At 35.4% G+C, this 21031-nt stretch overlaps 1 pseudogene; it reads right to left on the bottom strand.

The window, feature by feature from the left end:
- Positions 1 to 962: 962 nt before the first annotated feature.
- LOC121789074 lies at positions 963 to 3681 on the bottom strand (annotated as a pseudogene).
- Positions 3682 to 21031: the final 17350 nt, after the last annotated feature.

The raw sequence follows: 21031 nt of genomic DNA, 5'->3' as shown, positions 1-21031 counted from the left end.
ATTTCTTGAAACCTTTTTTACTATTCATATATTTCCATTCTATATTTTGCGTTATCGATTATTGTTCGCCACATATCATTCATTGGTGGTATCATTCTACACTTAAAAGCATATAATATTAATAGTAATTAATTTAATGGTAATCTTTGTGATAGACCCAAAACTGGAGTTTGTGATTCGTCATCTACTTGGTACATATTCTAGGTTGAGTGTGATTAATCTACTACTAAGGGCCCATATTTTATGAAAATCTTGACCCAAAACTGTCACCAACCTTTTTGCCATTCCATTTTTTATGAAGTGATAAATAAAGCAGAGGTAGATTAAATCATTAAACATTCGATTTTCGTAGTAGTATTACTTTTCACACTTTGTGTAGATCAGAATTTTCTTCGTTCCATTTTAATTCAAGCACTAGAGAAGTGTACAAAACACAGTAAACACTTTGTGAAGACATGTGCATCTTCTGCATGAGAATTAATCGGATTAATTCTCATACTTAACCCTTTTAGCTTTACAATTTAAATACAGTTCATATAGACTATAGTTAGGCACATACAAAAAGGTCAGCTTATGCTGCTTCTTGTCAGAATAATATCTTTTTCATTGTCTAAAATGCTTAAACGAATCTTCAACAAAATTTAACAAAATTCATTGTTTTCAATCCATCTTTGAGAATTGCGGTTTGTCTGTTCACATTCACACACTAAGTAAATGTGAAATTAGTTGCAAACAATCTTTCCCCATACCTCATGAGTACATGTCAGTGTATAATAATGACATCATTAGTTTACCCTCGACGCAATAATCACGTAAATAGAGTGGGGAAAAACATCAAAAGCTAAACCAAATTGTGACATAATAAAGCCTAAAGGGAGGGGAGGGGGGTGGGTTAGGTTCAAGTATATTGGCAGACAAAAACAAGCAAATTTTATCCCCTTCAACTACCCATGATCAAGACATAATAAATCAAAACCTAAACATATAACTCCTTTTCAAAATCAAACATCTGGTCCATAAAGTAGCTCACAATGCCTACAATCATGTCTGTATTGTGATTTTGTCAAAGTATTTTCATTTATGTTTGGGCGATTTCTTTTTTTGAGCTTTGTTTAGTACAAGAGCGTGTGGGATTCACCCGAGAGACTTACTCTACTTGGATGTATTCGCGGTGTTGTTGTTGAAGCGCGATAGGGTTGATATGATGTCTGAGAACTGTGGACGTTTTGAGGGGCAGTTGTTCCAGCATTTGAGCATCAGTGACCGGAGGAGCTGCGGACAGGAGTCAGGGATGTCGGGCCTAAGCCCGCACGCGGCTATCCCGACTGCAGCCTGCACCGGTGAATAAGCAGAGTATGCTATCTCACCAGTCACCATCTCCCATATCACCATCCCAAAACTATATGCATTACTCATCCATGTTTCTGTCACGTTTTCTGGATCGCCAGCAATTATCTGTTTGCAGGTAGGAAAAAGTGTGCTTAGATATAAAAATGTGATTACCACCATATTTTAAACAAGATGGTTCAAGAATTTCATAGATTCATGCTTGGAACTATAGTAGTATAAATAAATAATTAGTACCCACACAACTCAATCATCTGAGTTGTAAAACTATTCATTTGGGAAAAACAACATAAAGCTGTACATGCCAGACTCAAACTAGATACATCTGCTACACACAGGGAGAATTCATAAAGCTTATTCTATGCCATTAATCATCATGTTAGCACAAGAAATGATAGCCCTAACCAAACTCCACTCTATAAAAATAGCTTGTAAAGGCTATATAATAGTATCAGCTTCAACTTTTGAATATAGGGTGGTGCCTATGCTTATAACAATTAGTAAGATCAATTCAATCTTATGCAATTCAGTAGTAGTATATAAGAACATGCATAACAACTAACAAACTACGAATTTGAATAGTGAAAACGGACCTCCGGAGCAAGCCACCTATAACCATCAGTTTCATACTCCATTGCCTCACCAACACTCTTGCAGGCAGAGACTATTCCCATATCACCCAAGCAAGCATTCCCGCGTTTATCTAACAAGATCCTCTGTGTATTCAAGTCTCTATACGCGATTCCATGATCATTCATGAACTTAATTCCCTCAGCAACATCACTGACAATGCGTATAATCTCTTTGATCTGAATCTTCTTGCTCTTCATAATCAAGTCATGGGCAGTTCCTCCTTCCATCAACTTAGTCACGATGCACAAACCGTGATTATCGTCTACACAAACTCCATGAAACTGCAGGATGTTCTTGTGCCCACAAGTCATCAACTCCAACAAATCCTTCCTACACTCAAACTCATAGGCATTTCCCTTGTCACACCCCTTGAGCTTCTCGATCCTAACTTTCTTGCCCTTATACACCCCCTTGAACGTGCCCGGCCCAGCCTGATCGCCAATCTCAACTGCATCGTAGTTAAGAAACCACCTCCCGATCTCATCACGGCCAGAAAACCACAGTCTGCCATTCATCCACAGAAACAACAATCGAATCATCAGGTAGTGGCAACTCTAACTGAAGTTTCGAGTCCGAATTCTCTCCTCCACTCTGGTTACTCCCATCACCACCACAATCCTCTTCGATCTCCCCAAATTCTTTCCCCCTAGTGCTCTCCTCTTGGCATCCACAGAGGCCGAAAGGGAGCTTAATCGGGTTGTTTTTAGGCTTCTTCGAGGCTAATCTAAGTGCATTCTCGATCCGAGTTTTGAACATTTTCTCCTGCCCTGTTTGAACAATCAGCACAACAATCCCCAAAGTGCACCCCTTCTTCTCAAAGATCTGCAGCTTTTTGCAGCAAATCGACGAGCTGTCGAGCGCTCCGGACATCGCCGGCCACGAAATTGCGGAGTTACATGCAAACGTGAGCTTGAAAGCAGCGCCATCAGCGCTCGTATCTTCATCGGAAACCTCCTGAATGATAATCGCCGGATTGTCTTCCGCCGCCGCTTGCTCAATCAACTTGATGTGCAGAAACACATCCTTCATCTCAAAACCAGCTTGCGCATAGCTATCAATCAAACGAAATCGCAATTCATTTTCAACCTAATCTGCAAAACCTACTTCGATCGTGAAACGGAAACGGAATCGACGACGAATTAAACAAAAAGGCGAATCAATTTCACCTGAGCGGCAGAGAATCGTAATGCTTCCTCAGATTCGACACCAATTTCTCAGGAAGCTGGCTGCCAGGGTACAACTGCGTCAGGCTCCGCACCACACTCCCCCACACTTGCCTCCGGCAGGTCTCCGGCGACGAGGCCGGCATCTCGCGAGCAGAATCTAGGTTTTAGAGTGTTCTTCAAGGAGGCAATCGCCTCCGACACGTTGCGGCTCAGCCTCTGGAACCGCTTCTGGAAGGCGGAGGAGTCGCGTACGGCGGCGGCGGCGGAGGAAGAGGAGGAGGACGATGAGGCGGAGGAAGAGTTATTCTCCGGCAGGCATTCTGATCTATCGTTAGTTCGCATCAGAACTTGCTCCACTATGTCCTCATCCGTGCTCGTCCGGCTCGACCAGCACTCCAGAGCTGCTGCCATGGCTGGTAGCGGAGGAGAGAGAGAAAGATAGAGAGAAGAAGATGAAAGAGAGAGAGAGAGAGAGAAATTTTCACGAATCACTGCTCTTCTCTTAATAAAATGGGACGAGAGAGAGAGAGATTTGAAACGGTGATTCAGTTTTTCCTTTTTCTGTCTGACATGAATCATAAATTCATAATACTGCTATATTTACTCAATCAAAATAATTTGTACAGTATTTTAACGTTTATTAAAATAAAGGTATTGAATTTACTATATCTACGTTGAATGTACATGACCTCCTCATTTGAGGATGGATATAATCCTATAACAGAAATTTTACACGTATGCATACACTTTAGTGTTTCTTTATAGTATCAATATCTTTTACGTTTATGGTCATATTAAATTTATATTATTAATCAAATTTATAATATTAAGAGCATCCACAACCGTACTCTTGCCAGCGAGCACGGTTGTGGGCCCGACGCCACTATTCCTGCCTACTCTCCGCCAAGAGCACAACACCCACAGCTGTGATATTCTACTAGGACGAGCACAATTCAATTAAACAAACACATTTCCATAATATTAAAATTCATTAAAAAACCACAATAAATATTACAAATTACAAATAAAATAAAAGGACATAATAAAATCTTAAAAATTAAAAATTACATAATTAAAATACTAAAAATTAAAAATTACATAATTAAACTTCGAAAAATTAAAATTACATAATTAAATTCCTAAAAATTAAAATGACATAATTATTGGCTAATATTACCCGTGGAAGACTACTGATCCGGCGGCACTAACCCCAATTGTTTTTGAAGACCCAATATCATGTTGTAGGGTGGAAGAAAGATTGAGAATGGATATGAGTGAATGAAGATGAGAATGGATATGAGAATTGTGTAGCTTGATGTGAATTTTTGGGTGTGAAGTGAGGATATTTATAGATGAAAGTGTGTATTTTGGGGGGGGGGGGGAAATAAAAAAAATTTAAAAATGGTAAAAACGGTAATAAACGGATATATTTTTTTTGGGAAGTGAATTTTTTGTTATTTTTAATCGGTTTTTTTTAATTAAAACCTGATTTTTAATAAATAAAAAAATATATATTCAAAGGCAACGGCTATGCCGTTGCCCAATCGTCGTTCGCTACGTGTCCTGCTCGCTGGCACGGCGCTGCTCGATGCATTGAGCGGCGCGAGCGCAGCGGCGGCGAGCCTCGTCCTTGCCAGCGACGCGGACGGACGCGGGGCCACCGTTGTGCATGCTCTAATCAACAGTAGCATACACTTTAGTGTTTCTTTATAGTATCAATATCTGTTATGTTTATGGTGATATTAAATTTATATAATAATTAACACTAAATTTATGTGACCAAATTTTATATAATAAAAATTGGTTTATTTGAGAAAATAATTAATTTATTTATGTATTTAATTAAAATATATGAACGATATTTATAGTACATGGAAAGTACTTGTCATATATTAATGTGTGTATAATTTTTTTACTTTTGTGAAACCATAAATATAATTAATGTAAACTTTAATTCAAATTTGAATTGCAATAGAAAGACAATTCAAATATAAAAATAAAAAATTGAAAATGAAGGTGAAGGCTAATCAAGTCTTTTAATTTATCTACTAACTATATTTATTATTGTAATATATAATTAATACATCAAAGTATTGATATAACTTTATTTTGATTGTACAAAATTTGATTGTTTATCCTCGCTCGTCAATCAATGCTCTAAATTTATCTTTAAGAAATTCGAATAAACTCTTTTATAAAATTATTTTTTGTAATAAATACTGTGAATGGATTGAGATAGTGGTACTGCAAAACAACTGTGCAGCAGATACAGTAGTAAGCCAGAGCACAGAAGATAATATGTTGTCTCAAAAAAATAGGGTATGGCGATTGTGGACTGGATTTGGATCCATTGATAAATATATACATCTATATTTATTGGAAGTTCAACAGAAACACAACGCAGTTATTGGCCCAACAGCAATACAGAGTAGTTAAGCCCACATAATAATTTATTTGTTAGTATAAAAGAAAATAGAAAAAGACACTTAAATGTAAATGAAAACTCATTCTTAAACTTAAAACTAACCAGTAAAATATATATAAATAAATTTAAACTAAAACTTAAGCTAAAAAAAAACATACAGTATTTTATTGAAGCTAATGAATTCCGAAATGATACACTTCCGTCCATAAAAAATGGACAAAGTTATAAATGACACAAGTTTTAATGCGCAAGTTCACATTCAGTTAGGGGTGAGCAAAAAAAATGGAAACCGAATATCCGAACTGAATCAAACCGAAATTTTGAAATTCGGTTCGGTTCGGTTTTGAAAATACAAAAATTTCGGTTTTTCGGTTCGGTTCGGTTCGGGCGAAGGAAAAAACCGAATTTTATATATATATATATATAGATATATATATATATATATATATATATATAGATATATATAGGGGCACCTTATTCTCCTTTTCACATCTTACATCCTTTTTCCTTCTTAATAATACCCGTTAGATCTAGGGAATCGACGGATTACATTGTTTCAATAAATCTACTTCCGTGTTGCATTATAGAAGGTTCGTAAATGCATTATAGGGGTAATCTAGACATTTTGGCCGAATATGAACCGCCATATTTTTGGAATACACGACTTTCGTGGGATTTGAAACGATCTCAATCTTCTTCTTTCTTCATTCATTATTCTTTCACCCCATCCCACTCCTTCCACTCTCTCCACAACCAAAACCCTAGACAACTCCCTCCCAGCGCCGCGTCTGAAGATTGGGGATTTTGTCGACCAAATTTCGGAGGAAATAGCTATCACCGATAACATCTACTCAGAAACACCGATTCGTTTCTACTAGGTATGTTTCCATAGTGATTTAGGCGTCTTTTTGTCGTGATTTTGCAGACCCACGTTGTTAAAATTGAATCTTTGAATGCGCCGAGGCGCAGAAATCTCTGAAATTAGTTGTTCGACTAGGGTTGTCACTGATTATCCTGACGTAGAAATTGTGTTGTGTTAAATAGGGATGGAATTAGGTCTCTTATATTTCCGTTGTATGCCAGGTTCAAAATGCCGAAAAGAGGTTGTCCGCGCTCCCAAGCATCACAGGATGCAGGTAATTTGTCGTCGCATCTTGTGCTTTTCAGTTTCGGATTAGTTTATTGTGTATAATGGTATTCCCATGTCTGTGTGTTGTTTGTATTAACTGTGCTAGAGAATAAAATAGTTAAGATTACTGTGTGCATTTTTTAGGGCATACTGTACATTATGTATCATTATCTATGCATTATATTGCTGTTAACATGGAGTGTTGTTTGTATTGTTACAGAGGATTCAGATTGAGGATTAAATATAGATTCTTTACAATGTGAATTGACAGTTATAATTATCTGGTTGATTTTATGCATTATGGCTAAGATTAGTATGCTCCATTAATTGTTCTTACATCATCAGTTTTTCCTTGCTGTACGTAGTTATCCGCATTAATCTCATCTAATTTTGTTTTTTTTTTATCTGCATTGCATTATGTCAAAGCATAACAACATACATTCCAGGTTTTGTTGCATTTTAGAGGTGTAAGTAGTGTCATCTGTGATGTACAACATAATGTTAACAAAAAATTTTATGTGCATTATTTAACTTACACTATGCATTATGTAACATGATATATGCATTGTAGTCAGTATTTTAAGCATTATTGCCGGTCTTAGCTGTCGTGGTTAAGTTTAATACATTATTTATTATGACTTACGCATCATATGTTGTGGTATATGTATTAATGGTGTTAGCTGTGGTGTTTAAGTTTAATTCGTTATTTATTGTGACTTAAGCATCATATATTGTGCTATACATATTAATCAGTAATCAAATTCAGTTCATGATGTGTTTTTCGGTCCATTTCAGATAACCAGCTTAGAGTCGACAAAGACAGTGTTGTCGACGACATTATTCCCGTGGCGCTAGCAAAACGATTTAGGGAGAGGTTAGCCGAGATATGCCCTGGGACCTCTGGTAGTCAAGGTGAGCCTAAACCACCTACGGGGCGAAAACTTAGCACAGTCTTTGTTGGAAGACTTAGCACTTTAGATATTTTTACAACCTTGAATACACTGAACAATGTTTTTGAGCATAGTCTTTCTAATTTTGATCTTGTGAACACTCAGCCGAACCGTATGTGCATTCTTTTTAATCAGACGGATACAGATACTTTGTGTGTAATTGGTGTATTATGTTCTTTGTCTTGTTTGTAATATTTTTTTTGTCTGTATAGGTGGCCAATTAACTCTCGTAATGCTTAACACATGCCAAATAATGCACTAATCCTTTTGCGCAATGCAATGGCAACACTAAATAATGCATTTTTATTATACACCTAATAAATTAAGCCCCGTATGTAGTACGCCTTTATTTTATGTATATCATATCTGCTTATAATGTAAGTATTCGTATTAGATTATGCATTACAAAACTTTGTTTGTGTATTTTACACAAATAATGCAACAATCGTTGTGCGTAATGCTATCGCCTCAACTAAATAATGCATTCGTTTATTGCACACCTAATAATTTAAAACATATATATACTACGCCTGAATTGTATGTGCATCATATCTGCTTATAATGTAAGTATTTGTATTAGATTATGCATTACAAACGTTGTTTGTGTATTTTACACAAATAATGCAACAATCGTAGTGCGTAATGCAATGGCAACACTACATAATGCATTCGTTTATTGCACACCTAATAATTTAAAACATATATATACTACGCCTGAATTGTATGTGCATCATATCTGCATATAATGTAAGTATTCGTATTAGATTATGCATTACAAACGTTGTTTGTGTATTTTACACAAATATGCAACAATCGTAGTGCGTAATGCAATGGCCTAGAGCTACTGTTTGAGGCCTAGGTATATGGGCCTAGGTATATGCATTATTGAACTTAGCCTGTGCATTATCAGTGATGTTTAATGCATTATGCGAATGTGTTACGCAATCATTCATGTGATCTGATTAATTACGTTGTTTGCATTAATATGTAAACATTAATATGTGCACATCTTTACACAGAACGTTGTTTACGTGGTATTATGCATTATTAGATTTCATGTGTACATGGTTCAAAAGGTTTTAACGAGAGTTCCAAAAAATGTTTAGTATTACTCATTTGTGCATTATTTTAAATAATCTGTGCATTCTGTAACCAGTAGTATGCATTATATAGCATATATTATGCATTATTGTATTTTGTAATAGTAAAAGTCTGATATTTAATTTTGATGATTACATATCAGAGAAGCTGCTACGACTTGAAATCGACGAAACAGTCGATGATGTTATTCCAGTAGCCCTAGCACAAAAATATAGGGAACGATTGGCCGAGGCAGGCCCAAGCACGGCTCCAGAACAGAGTGAGGAGAAGAAAGCCAGGGGGGAGAGGTCGACCATCTCTATTGTCGACAACCAACGTCTAAGTTTCTAACTGTAGTATATTGTTATTGTACATTCCATTAAGTGTGTGTGCATAATAATGAAAACCTTCAATGCTAACAATGTACAGTATCAGTTTCGTAATATGTTCTGGGATGCATTGTTTGTCAAGTATTTTGCATTATTATGTACATACTACACCACATGGTAACGAGTAATGGATACTAATGACTATATAATGCACAATATGTGAACTGCAATGCATTCGAACAAGTTGTACCGTGTTACGATGTTTGGCACACTTTTCTTGTTTCCCTATGGGTTTAATAAGCTTAGGGGCTAGGGTATAGTACGTAGACATTAATAACAAATTGTAAACCGATACGAATAATGCACCAAATTGTAACGAGTAATGGATATTATTGAATATATAACCTACGCGCTATGCATGTGCACCCCAGATGAATTACCGCAATTCGTGTATTTGGACAATGTTTTTTAGACTTAAAACATACTACACCCTAGCCCCTAGGCTGGTTAAACCCTTAGGGAAAACAAGAAACGTGCGCCAAATATCGAAACACGGCACAACTTAAATTAAACGCGCCAGGATAAATGTTCATTACATATCACAAATAATGCATTACAGAAACTAAACTACGCATTATACTATAAAATATGTACATCATGTATATCAGTTAAAAAATAATTGTGCGCTATGCATGTGCAACCCCAGATGAATTACCGCAGCTCGTGTACTTGGACAACGTTTTTTTGACTTAGAACATACTACACCCTAGCCCCTAGGCTTGCTAAACCCTTAGGGAAAACAAGAAACGTGCGCCAAACATTGAAACTAAGGCCAAACTTAAATTAAATTTGTGAGTATAAAAGTACATTATATATCAAAAAACGTGCATTACAACACTTAAAACAAGCATTATATAGTATCATGTGTACATTGTGTATATCGGCTAAAAACTACTACCTAACGGATATGATTCCTAAACCTTAGATGAACCTTAGATGAATGACCGAAACTCGTGGACTCAATGCATACTACAACCTAGCCCCAAGAATTCCTAAACCCTTGGGACAAATAATAACCGTGCACCGAGCAATCAATCTCGGCTTAATATTTCCACATAGATGGAAGCTACTTGGTCTTCTTGTATTAATGGGCCAAGCGGTGAATCCTGCTCTCCACCAAAATCAACCTGAACTTGGAATCCTTATCCTTCTTGTTCCTTTCCAAATGCTTCCTGATGGCCACGACCTTCTTAATCAAGTGGTATAGCTTCCTGGAAGCGGTCCTTCATTAATTCCTCCAACCAATACATTGCAGATGACGTTTTATGCATTATACAGACAATATAATCCATTATGCATAATCATTTGGTGCATTATTTGTACCGGGTTAACGCCAAAAGGTATGATTCATACTCGCGGGCGATCAGTTATTTTCTCTATCCTATACATTGCCGATCACGTATTATGCATTATATAGTCAATACAATTCATTATCCGTCATCTTAAACGTTTTTTTGATGTGTACGTACCATACCCTACCCCCTAGGCTTATTAAACCCTAGGTGAAACAAGAAACGTGTGCAAAACATCAAAACTACTAACCGATATTTAAGACCTAAAAGAATAAGGCATACTATCGGTCCTTCAAATATTCGTACAACCTATACATTGCAAATAACATAGTATGCATTATACAGATAATATAATGCATTAGGCATATTCATTTTGTGCATTATTTAAACCAACTTTATTGAGTACAACATGTACATTGGAAACTTACGTGATTTATTTTTAGGTCAAACACAATCTATTCTTATACGTTTTTATTAATGGGTAGCCTAGCCCCTAGGATTATTAAACCCTAACAGGAAACAAGAAACATGTGACAAACATCAATACTACAACCCGATATTTATAACCTATACATTGCCGCCCACGTATTATGCATTATATTGGCAAAAAATGTCATTATACTCCATCATTTGGTGCATTATTTGTACCAACTATAAATAGTATAATATGTCAATTGGAAGCTTACGTGATTTATTTATAGGTCAAATACAAGCTATTCTTAAACGTTGTAATTAATGTGTACGTACTATACTCTAGCCCCTAGACTTATTAAACCCTTAGGGGTCAAAACAAACGTGTGACAAACATCAATACTACGACCCAATACTTATACCCTATGCATTGCCGCACACTTATTATGCATTATATAGTAAAAACAATTCATTATACTTCATCATTTTGTGCATTATACGTATCGTTTTAAATTGGTGCACTATTCAAGCCGAGAGCTAAACCCTGAAGGAATGTTTCATAATCGCGGTCGGTCATTATTTACACTATCCTATACATTGCATTACATAAATTACGCATTATATAGTCTATAAAATAGATTATCCATTACTATTTGGTGTATTGTTAGTATCAATTTACATAACTACATTAGCCACGCCATTAACTAGACCCACAAGGACTGATACATACTAACGGTGCATCATCATGGTTTTGACTCTCACCCTATACTAAATCAACAATCCACAACTATTGGGCATCCACAGGCCATAACAAGAACCCTAACGGACAATAATTGAAACCTCGCCAAAGTTGTTTTTTCCAATATATCGCAACACACGAAATACGTGCTCAACAAGTATCTGGATAACAAATCGGATCTGAATTGGTATTGATACCTACGATACATAAACAAATACACGCATACGGAGAAAATAGAATTGAAAAAAACGATTATAACAACGCCGGCGTAACAAGATTATAACAACGCCGGCGTAACAAGATAGAAAACCCTAGGATCGAACAGCCGAGAGAGACGGAAATTGCAACGACCCAAATACTATGCTTCGAATTTCAAAGATGGAATACTGCAAAAAAATGCGTCTGGAACGCGTGAAGAAGATGAAAAAAACGGAAGATTTCATGGGAGGATTTCATGGAATTTTCCTTAACCACCAAGCTATTATTTCCCTATAATGCCCTTCCACGTTAAAAATTGTATTAAAATGTATTATTTAAGTTGAATATTTTCGGCCTTAGGATGTAGAAAATAAACGGTTGAGATCAAGAAGGAAAAAAGAGGAAATATGAGAAAAGGAAATGAATTCATCCCTATATATATATATATATATATATATATATTAGATTATATATAATATATATATTCTTTTAATATATTCTACTTTATAATATATTATATGTATTATTAATTTTATATTATATATATATATATAGAAGTGATCAAGGTATAACTAATTTTAAGTGTATGACTAGAGAATAAATCTCAGCCACACAAATAAATGCAACAAATATTATTTATTTTAATAATGTAAAATAGGCCAAGGGTATTTTTGGAAATCACATTATGAAATTCATAAGCTCATACGCGATTCATTTCCTTCCAGATTGAGATTCTCGATGTTCTACTCCTCGACTAGGGATTTGGACGAAGAGGATTCAGGCTTGGATTTTGAGGTGTCGGTGTTCGAATTTGGGTCTGATGAGGAAGATTTCGTATCCTTACTCTGGTGATCTTGCTCCAGCTGCTTCTTGAGGAGGGCTTTGGCTTCGGATTCCCGCTTCTCCTCCTCGTTCAGCCGCTGGAGTCGTTTCTGCTCGATTTCGGAATGCTTGAAAAACTTCTTTCCGTCGACGTCCTGCTCCAGACTCTGTCGTTTCTTTAGAAATTCCTGCTTAAGAATGTCCATAGACTCGATTCAATTATCAGGAAGATTGGTTCGATTCAAGAGTGCGTAAGTGAACTTAGGATTGGTCGGCAGGCCGACAGCGGCGTCGATGAGGGAGGGCACTGCCTGGGTCGATGGGCACAATGACGGGGGACGGCGATGAACAACACAGACAAATACAGAGAAATACTTACCTCGAACATAAAATGGCTTCAGATTATTTTCTGCTCACCTCAACCAGATCTACGAATGAAGTATACGCATTTCAGTATTTTACAATACTGCAAAATCAAGAAAAATCGGCATAAAAACCATATATTTGAGGTCAACACGAAAAAAAAATTGGCAAATTAGCGTTAGCCGTTGTTAAGCACTTCTGAATTGCAAATTCGCAAGATTATGAAGATGAAACTAAAAAAACTTGGACAAATTCAGAGGAATTGGGCAAAAACTAGCTTAATTATTTAGCAAAGGAAAATGGATTTCGATACCTTCCAATTCATAACCCTGAAACACATCACTATAACCATGATATTACTTCACTCATGTTAACAAAATACATCACTATAGCAAAAACTCAAAGAAACATCACTCTAACCCTAGAACGCATCACTATAACAATATTTTTACTTCACTGATGTTAACAAAATACATCACTATAGCAAAACTCAAAGAAACATCACTATAACCCTGGAACACATCACTATAACCATGTTTTTACTTCACTAATGTTAACAAAATACATCACTATAGCAAAAAATCAAAGAAACATCACTCTAACCCTGGAACACATCACTATAACCATGTTTTTACTTCACTGATGTTAGCAAAATACATAACTATAGCAAAAAATCATAGAAACATCACTCTAACCCTAGAACACCTCACTATAACCATGTGTTTACTTCACTGATGTTAACAAAATACATCACTATAGCAAAAACTCAAAGAAACATCACTCTAACCACAGAACACATCACTATAACCGTGTTTTTACTTCACTGATGTTAACAAAATACATCACTATAGCAAAAAATCAAAGAAACGTCACTCTAACCGTGGAACACATCACTATAACCATGTTTTTACTTCACTAATGTTAACAAAATACATCACTATAGCAAAGAATCAAAGAAACATCACTCTAACCACAGAATACATCACTATAACCATGTTTTTACTTCACTGATGTTAACAAAATACATCACTATAGCAAAAAATCAAAGAAACGTCACTCTAACCGTGGAACACATCACTCTAACCATGTTTTTACTTCACTGATGTTAACAAAATACATCACTATAGCAAAAAATCAAAGAAATGCCACTCTAACCTTGGAACACATCAATATAACCATGTTTTTACTTCACTGATGTTAACAAAATACATCACAATAGCATAAAATCAAAGAAAAATCACTCTAACCCTGGAACACCTCACTATAACCATGTTTTTACTTCACTTATGTTAACAAAATACATCACTATAACAAAAAATCAAAGAAACATCACTCTAATCGTGGAACACATCACTCTAACCGTGTTTTTACTTCACTCATGTTAACAAAATAAATCACTATAGCAAAAAATCAAAGAAACATCACTTTAACCCTGGAACACATCACTATAACCATATTTATACTACACTGATGTTAACAAAATACATCACTATCGCAAAAAATCAAAGAAACATCACTCTAACCCTAGAACACATTACTCTAACCATGTTTTTCCTTCACTGATGTTAACAAAATACATCACTATAGCAAAAAATCAAAGAAACATCACTCTAACCCTAGAACACATTACTCTAACCATATTTTTACTTCACTAATGTTAACAAAATACATCACTATAGCAAAAAATCAAAGAAACGTCACTATAACCGTGGAACTCATCACTCTAACCATGTTTTTACTTCACTGATGTCAAAATACATCACTATAGCAAAAAATCAAAGAAACATCACTCTAACCCTGGAACACATCACTATAACCATGTTTTTACTTCACTAATGTTAACAAAATACATCACTATAGCAAAAAATCAAAGAAACATCACTCTAACCCTGGAACACATCACTATAACCATGTGTTTACTTCACTGATGTTAACAAAATACATCACTATAGCAAAAACTCAAAGAAACATCACTCTAACCCTGGAACACATCACTATAACCGTGTTTTTACTTCACTATTATTAACATAATACATCACTATAGCAAAGAATCAAAGAAACATCACTCTAACCATGGAACACATCACTATAACCATGTTTTTACTTCACTGATGTTAACAAAATACATCACTATAGCAAAAAATCAAAGAAACGTCACTCTAACCGTGGAACACATAACTCTAACCATGTTTTTATTTCACTGATGTTAAAAAAATACATCACTATAGCAAAAAATCAAAGAAACGCCACTCTAACCCTGGAACACATCAATATAACCATGTTTTTACTTCACTGATGTTAACAAAATACATCACAATAGCAAAAAATCAAAGAAACATCACTCTAACCCTATAACACCTCACTATAACCATGTTTTTACTTCGCTGATGTTAACAAAATACATCACTATAGCAAAAAATCAAAGAAACATCACTCTAAACGTGTTTTTACTTCACTCATGATAACAAAATACATCACTATAGCAATAAATCAAAGAAACATCACTTTAACCCTGGAACACATCACTATAACCATATTTTTACTTCACTGATGTTAACAAAATACATCACTATAGCAAAAAATCAAAGAAACATCACTTTAACCCTGGAACACATTATCTAACCATGTTTTTAATTCATTGATGTTAACAAAATACATCACTATAGCAAAAAATCAAAGAAACATCACCCTATCACTGGAACACATCACTCTAACTATATTTTTACTTCACTGATGTTAACAAAATACATCACTATAGCAAAAAAAACAAAGAAACGTCACTCTATCCCTGGAACACATCACTATAACTATATTTTTACTATACTGATGTTAACAAAATACATCACTATAGCAAAAAATTAAAGAAACATCACTATAACCCTAGAACACATTACTCTAACCATGTTTTTACTTCACTGATGTTTACAAAATACATCACTATAGCAAAAAATCAAAAAAACATCACTCTAACCCTGGAACACATCACTCTAACCATTTTTTTACTTCACTAATGTTAACAAAATACATCACTATAGCAAAAAATCAAAGAAACGACACTATAACCATGAAACCCATCACTCTAACCATGTTTTTACTTCACTGATGTTAATAAAATACATCACTATAGCAAAAAAAATCAAAGAAACATCACTCTAACCATGGAACACATCACTCTAACCATGTTTTTACTTAACTGATGTTAACAAAATACATCACTATAGCAAAAAATCAAAGAAACATCACTCTAAGCCTGGAACACATCACTCTAACCATGATTTTACTTCACTGATGTTAACAAAATACATCACTATAACAAAAATTCACAGAAACACCACTCTAACCCTAGAACACATCACTATAACAAAGTTTTTACTTCAATAATGTTAACAATATACATCACTATAGCAAAAAATCACAGAAACATCACTCTAACCCTGAAACACATCACTATAACCATGTTTTTACATCACTGATATTAACAAAATACATCACTATAACAAAAAATCAAAGAAACATCACTCTAACCATGTTTTTAGTTCACTGATGTTAACAAAATACATCACTATAGCAAAAAATCACAGAAACATCACTCTAACTCTAGAAACATCACTATAACAAAGTTTTTACTTCACTGATATTAACAAAATACATCATTATAGCAAAAACTCAAAGAAACATCACTGCAACCGTGAAACACATCACTATAACTATGTTTTTACTTCACTGATGTTAACAAAATACATCAGTATAACAAAAAATCAAAGAAACATCACTTTAACCATGGAACACATTACTCTAACCATGTTTTTAATTCAGTGATGTTAACAAAATACATCACTATAGAAAAAAAATTAAAGAAACATCACTCTATCCCTGGAACACATCACTCTAACCATATTTTTACTTCACTGATGTTAACAAAATACATCACTATAGTAAAAAATCGAAGAAACGTCACTATAACCGTGGAACTCATTAATCTAACCATGTTTTTACTTCACTGATGTTAACAAAATACATCACTATAGCAAAAAATCAAAGAAACATCACTCAAACCCTGTAACACATCATTCTAACCATGTTTTTACTTCACTGATGTTAACAAAATACATCACTATAGCAAGAAATCAAAGAAACATCACTCTAATCATGAAACACATCTCTATAACAAAGTTTTTACTTCACTAATGTTAACAAAATACATCACTATTGTAAAAAATCACAGGAACATCACTCTAACCCTTAAACACATCACTATAACCATGTTTTTACTTCACTGATATTAACAAAATACATCACTATTACAAAAACTCATAGAAACATCACTCTAACCCTGGAACACATCACTATAACCATGTTTTTAGTTCACTAATGTTAACAAAATACATCACTATAGCAAAAAATCACAAAAACATCACTCTAACCCTAGAACACATCACTATAACAAAGTTTTTACTTCACTGATGTTAACAAAATACATCATTATAGCAAAAACTTAAAGAAACATCACTCTAACCCTGGAACACATCAATATAACCATGTTTTTACTTCACTGATGTTAACAAAATACATCACTATAGCAAAAAATCAAAGAAACGTCACTCTAACCGTGGAACACATCACTCTAACCATGTTTTTACTTCACTGATGTTAACAAAATTCATCACTATAGCAAAAAAACAAAGAAACGTCACTCTAACCCTGGAACACATCACTATAACCATGTTTTTACTTCACTGATGTTAACAAAATACATCACAATAGCAAATATTCAAATAAACATCACTCTAACCCTAGAACACCTCACTATTACCATGTTTTTACTTCACTGATGTTAACAAAATACATCACTATAGCAAAAAATCAAAGAAACATCACTCTGACCGTGGAACACATCACTATAACCGTGTTTTTACTTCACTGATGTTAACAAAATACATCAGTATAGCAAAAAATCAAAGAAACATCACTTTAACCCTAGAACACATCACTATAACCATATTTTTACTATACTGATGTTAACAAAATACATCACTATAGCAAAAAATCAAAGAAACATCACTATAACCCTGGAACACATTACTCTAATCATGTTTTTACTTCACTGATGTTAACAAAATACATCACTATAGCAAAAAATCAAAGAAATATCACTATAGCCCTGGAACACATCACTCTAACCATATTTTTACTTCACTAATGTTAACAAAATACATCACTATAGCAAAAAATCAAAGAAACGTCACTATAACCATGGAACTCATCACTCTAACCATGTTTTTACTTCACTGATGTTAACAAAATACATCACTATAGCAAAAAAATCAAAGAAACATCACTCTAACCATGGAACACATCACTCTAACCATGTTTTTACTTAACTGATGTTAACAAAATACATCACTATAGCAAAAAATCAAAGAAACATCACTCTAAGCCTGGAACACATCACTCTAACCATGTTTTTACTTCACTGATGTTAACAAAATACATCACTATAGCAAAAAATCACAGAAACATCACTCTAACCCTAGAACACATCACTATAACAAAGTTTTTACTTCACTAATGTTAACAATATACATCACTATAGCAAAAAATCACAGAAACATCACTCTAACCTTGAAACACATCACTATAACCATGTTTTTACTTCACTGATATTAACAAAATACATCACTATAACAAAAAATCAAAGAAACATCACTCTAACCCTGGAACACATCACTATAACCATGTTTTTAGTTTACTGATGTTAACAAAATACATCACTATAGCATAAAATCACAGAAACATCACTCTAACCCTAGAAGACATCACTATAACAAAGTTTTTACTTCACTGATGTTAACAAAATACATCATTATAGCAAAAACTCAAAGAAACATCACTGTAACCGTGAAACACATCACTATAACTATGTTTTTACTTCACTGATGTTAACAAAATACATAAGTATAGCAAAAAATGTCACGACCGCAGTTAGCTAAGGATAGCATAATCCGGGGAATTCGCGACTAAGGAGGGATTATAAGAAGCGGGGATAGAATTTAGGGGAAATTAAAGCCAAAGCAAAACGAGACGCACATAATAACTTAAATACGGAAATACTTATAACCAAAATACACTCGATCATGTAGAATCGAGTGACCGTTCATACAAGTTCTGATTATCAGAGTAAAGAGTAAGATAGACACTGCCTCTTAACCGGCACAGCGGAAACGAAAGAACGCGGTCCATGTATGGAGACATGAACCTCCGAGAGTTTTGTTCATAGTTATCTACTAGATTGCTCTCCACAGCACTTATCCCTTCCCCTTTCCACGACTCAACCTGCACGTTTAGAAATATGCAGGGCTGAGTACAAAAAGTACTCAGTGAACATAATGCCGAAAATTACAAATATACATTTGAAAATATTGTCAAGCCATCATCGCAGTAATACTCGGGGTTTTATTGAAAAGACCCGAGCTTACTAAAATATTCACTTTGGGCCCTTTTTCCTGTACTTAGCCATATCTGATCACCTTGTGCCGTCGAGATGGTGTTCTCGCACGGTCACCTTACATGCATGTGCCGGGAAGGTGGCCACCTTCCACGGTCACCTGCTCTGCCCAACATGACAGAGGGAGCTTGTGTACACTAGTCCGAGCGGGGACACCACCCTCACTGGGACCCGAATTCGACTTATATCATCATTCATAATTCACTTGGCCTTAGCCAAACAGATAGGCATCATACACAAAACATTTATGGCAAGACAATATCTTTAAAACATCCACGAACATGTGCTCGTGTTTTCATAGAATACGATTTGTATTTTAAGTATAAGGAAGCTCACCTTGATCGCTTATTTTCCTTACTTGAATCTCTTACTCCGACCTTACTTGCGGAGATAACCTTTTGAAACAACACAATAGGAAAAAAAAATAAATACTAATTCAGTTTTAAACTAATCTGATTAAATGAGAAATAAAATCTCAAGGTTTAACTTTATTATTAACATTATTATTATTATTATTATTATTATTCGAAATTTCCAAATCTTGCATTATTTACTTCCACTTCGTTTGCTAGTTAGATTCCAACCAAAATTTGATATTCTATACTTTACTAATTACTCCTAAAAAAATAAAACAATTTGGGTCACAACTATTTATTTTAGCTTACTTAACCATTTCATTCTTAGGCCCGGAATAATTTAATTTCGGAATGGACCTCAAATCAATATGCATTACAGCCCCAAGGTCGCCGAATCGGCTCGGAGGCTTCACGTTCCTCGCCGGCCCTGTCTTCGCAATGGATACTTCCTCCCTTGCTACACTCTGCTCCTCGACCGGCTCTTTCCGAGGCTGTAGGTCTGCCGGAGTCGTTTCCTACTCCCTGCTCGGCTCATGCCGAAGTTGTAGCTCGGCTGGGACCATGCTCGGCCCTGGCCGAGGTTTCAGCTCGGCGGGGACCATGCTCGGCTCTTACCGAGGTTTCAGCTCGGCGGGGACCATGCTCGGCTCTTGCCGAGGTTTCAGCTCGGCGGGGACCATGCTCGGCTCTTGCCGAGGTTTCAGCTCGGCGGGGATTGTATCCACCAGCCCTCCCCTCCCTTCCAGCGCCGTCGCCGTCGAGACCCTCATCTCCAGCGGCCGACGCCGTTTCCGACAGGTAGGTGATCGGTTTCTTCATCCCCTCCCCTTTTTTTTTTATTTATTTAGGTTTTAAATACCTTTGTGATAATAGACTTTGTTAATTTCATTCCAAGATTTCTAGATTCATGGAAAGAAAGCAAGGATGCGTTTTTGGAGCGTGGGCTGCCATCGTTGACGACGGAGCGCCGAGCTCGCTGCCGGAAGTTCCTCACGGCAGATTTACAGATTGGTTCAAGATGAGTTTCTATATTTATTTCAGAGGTCTACATAGAATTGTTATAAGAGTCACATGCTTTTTGGTGTTGTCTAAAGCATCATTAAAAGCCCTATGTTTCATGGATGTATGTATTTGTATTAAAAGTTAAGAGAATTACAAATTACCTTAGAAGTAGAAAGTAAAAAAGTGTCTGGTATGGCTGAATCTGGGACACACACTGCTATGTC

The sequence above is a fragment of the Salvia splendens genome, unplaced genomic scaffold (genome assembly GCF_004379255.2).
Source record: "Salvia splendens isolate huo1 unplaced genomic scaffold, SspV2 ctg131, whole genome shotgun sequence".
NCBI lineage: Eukaryota > Viridiplantae > Streptophyta > Magnoliopsida > Lamiales > Lamiaceae > Salvia > Salvia splendens.
This window is presented reverse-complemented; position numbering and strand designations above follow the sequence as displayed.